Genomic DNA, 3,762 nt, shown 5'->3' with positions numbered 1-3,762 from the left:
ACGTATCTTATGTCATCTGCACAATCTCTGACACATTTGGGCCCATTGCTGCAGTTATTATGCCAATCCACCTGGTCAAGGGTCTTCCTCTCTTTCATTGTCCCTCCACTTTCCCAAGCACGATGTCCCCTTTCCAATGAATAATCTCTCCTAGCCCAAAGTATGTGAGACAAAGTTTTATTATCTTTGCCTCCAAGGAGCACTCTGGCTGCATCTTCCTTAAGACATATATTTGAGCTCATTGATATTTTTACCTTTAGAAAACTAAAATCCAGTTGCAATGTTGGCCATCTGGCTCTGAAAAAGTTGGATAGACTTAGAAGGTGTGGGATGCTCTGCTATTTCAATGGACTCAATCAGTGAAACGAGGAAAAAAATGACTGGCCAGTTAGCAGAACCGTAAAAAAGGTTCAGTTATGTTGGTTTCCTTTATAAACCTTTAAAAAGATGTTTATTTTTTAACAAGAAGAAAGCTAAAATCCTCGAAATCTGGAAGGCCAATCACACCTCCATTCTGACCCTCTTCTCTGCTAGTACACGTAATTCACTCTATCAGATAATGTAAAATTTAGGTGGCCATTTAGTACATGGAGATTTCTTCATGCTTTTATTCTAGAATATTGTGAGGGTTTTGATGTGGCCCCAAAGCCTCTATTTATTCGAGGTTTTTTGTGTCTCTAAAAATACTCAAGAATCATAAACTCAACTCCTTGTCACACCCAGGAAGGTAAAGATCACAGGCTAGTAAAAAGCATTGCAGAGTGGATCACTGAATGCCTGGATGTCTGATCCATGGCATTCAACTAGCAGAAAGCCAAAGAGCCATTCAACTAGGAGAAAGCCAATGAACCAATCAGGAATCATGTGGGTCTGGGTATTCAGAAATATAAATAAATTCTCATCTTTGAATGGTCTAGAAAAGGGGAAGGGTGTGGCCAGCAAAGCCTATAAAGTTTTATAAGGAGCCAAAGAGGGTTTACAGAGTTTACAAAGAGTTTACAGAGCTGGAGGCACCATCTTGGCTTTTTCTGAGGTGCGAGCACGTCAGACGTCTGACCACAGATCTGTTATCCACAGGACTCAGGTAAGGACCCTGCCATTTTACCTAACCTGTACCTGAACACAGTAGTTATGCTGCTGGTAGTTAACTTGGCTCAGCTACTAACCAAAGAGCAGTTGAAACCTATTGTTGTTGTTATGTGTAATCGAGTCGCTTGCGACTCATAGCGACCCTATGTACAACAGCCCTAAACTCTGCTCTATCCTGTGCCAATCTCACTGTCTCTGATACTCCAATCCCGATTACCCCAGTCACTCAATCAATCCACCTCATAGAGGGCCCTCTCCTCCTGCGCTGTCCCTCCACCCTACCAAGCATGATGTCCCTCTCCAAGGACCGGTCCCTCCTTACAACATGTCCAAAGTATGTTGGACAGAGAAGGAGCCACCTGGTTTAACTCTTTCCAGGATGAATCTGTTTGTTTTCCTAGCAGTCCATGGTACATTCAGTACTCTTCTCCAGCACCACAGCTCAAAGGCATCAATTCTCCTCATATCCTCCTTGGTCATTGTCCAACTCTCTGATGCATAACAAGTAATAGAAAAGACCATGGCTTGTATCAGATGCACCTTAGTCTCCAGAGAGACACCATTGCTCTTCAGTATTTTGGAGAGGTCCCTAACAGCAGACTTTCCCATCGCAATACGTCTTTTAATTTCCTGGCTACTGGTGCTGAGAGTGTTGACTGTGGAGACAAGCAAACTAAAGCTGTGAACAATCTAAATCTCTTCACCCTCCATCCTGATGCTGCCAATTGTTCCAGTGGTGAGAATATAGGCTTTGAAAATCGATGGAGCAATTCTACTCTGTACTATTATATACAGTCTTTATCAGGTCGAATGTGTTTGATGGGAATGGGTTTGGTAGGTTCTATATTCTCAGGCCAACCGCTTTGCTTTTTTTTCATATTTTTTTTAGTAATTTTAATGATCATTTACAGAGACTTTGGATTTCCATTCATTTATTGTTGCACTTTTCTCCCCTGCCAACCCTCTCCCCTCCCCACACTCCCCTCTTGGAAAAGTAAAAGAAAAATTATTTCATTGTTTTACAATCCCTCCTCCAGGTCCACTCCACTATGCCTTCGCTCTGGACTCCCACCATGACAAAAATACCTAATCACATATCCCTTTTAAACAGTTTTCTCCCTAATCTGTTTCAATGCAGTATACATTATTGAATTCATCTTTCTCAGTCTTCCCCCAACCCCTATGTCAGTCCTGTTTTTTAACAGTGGCACCATGCAGTATTTGCTCTTTTGTGACTCAGCATAATGTCCTTCAGGCTCACCCATTTTTAATAATATTGCATGAGTTTCTAAGTTTTCAATGAATCATAGAATTCCATTGTGTGAATATACCACAGCTTCTCTATCCATTCTTTTGGTGATGGGCACGTAGGTTGTTTCCAACTCCTTCTTATTGTGAACAAAACCATGATAAACATGGGTGTGTCAAATGATATTTCTATTTCCAACTTTTTGAGAAAGCACCATGCTATGTTCTATAGTGGTTACACCATTTTATACTCCACCAACAGTGAATAAGTGTTCCAATTTCTCCACGGCCTTGCTAACATTTGTTGTTTGCTGCTGTTAAATTTTGCTTTTGTTGTTAAGCAAAGCACTCCTCAAAAATAGAAAAAAGGTAGGAGGCATCTCCCTCCTTGATTTCAAATCCTACTACACTTCCGTGGTAGTTAAAACAGCATGGTACTGGTACAATGACAGACACATATTTCAATGGAATAGAATTGAGAACCCAGAAATAAGCCCTTCTATTTATGGTCAACTGATTTTTGACAGGGAGGTGAAATCAGTTAGGTGGGGAAATGACAGCCTTTTTAACAAATGGTGTTAGCAAAGTTTGAAAACTATCTGCAGAAAAATTAAACAAGATCCACACAACACAATAAAGATAAATAATCCAGTAGAAAAAAGGACACAGGATATGAACAGACAACTTCACCAAAGAAGATATTCCGATGGCCAAGAAGCACATGAAGAAATGTTCAAAATCCCTAGCCCTGAGAGAGATGCAAATCAAAACAACTATAAGTTATCATCTCACCCCAGTAAGAATAGCAAAATTCAACAGAATAACTAGCAATAAATGCTAGTGAGGTTGTGGAGAGACTGGAACCCTTTTTCACTGTTGGTGGGAGTGTAAAATGGTGCAACCACTGTGGAAAGCGGTGCAAGTAGAGATACCATTTGACCAAGCAATTCCACTACTGGGAATATACCCTAAAGATACCATAAATGACATCCAAGCAGATATATGCACCCATGTTTATTGCGGCTTTGTTCACAATAACAAGGAGTTGGAAACAACCTAAATGCCCATCAACCAAAGAATGGATAGAGAAGCTATGGTATATTCACACAATGGAATACTACACTGCATTGAAAAAAAGGAACTCATGCAATATTATTCCAAATGGGAGATCCTGGAGGACATTATGCTGAGTGAAATATCTCAGTCACAAGAGGACAAATATTATATGGTTCCACTGTTGTAGAATGAGGCTGACATTGGGGTGGCGGTGGGACTCAGAAAAACTGGATGAATTATGTTTACTGCATTGAAGCCGATAAGGGAGAGGATAGTTTAAAATTAGTATATTTTAGGGCATTATGATTATCATAAGAGGCCGGAATGAGGGTTGCAAAGTGGAGTATACTTGGGGTGGGGGTGGGGATG

This window comes from Elephantulus edwardii, unplaced genomic scaffold, assembly GCF_000299155.1.
Source record: "Elephantulus edwardii isolate Elephantulus edwardi_28Jun2011 unplaced genomic scaffold, EleEdw1.0 scaffold00618, whole genome shotgun sequence".
NCBI classification, from domain to species: Eukaryota; Metazoa; Chordata; class Mammalia; order Macroscelidea; family Macroscelididae; genus Elephantulus; species Elephantulus edwardii.
Note: the sequence above shows the minus strand (reverse complement) of the source record.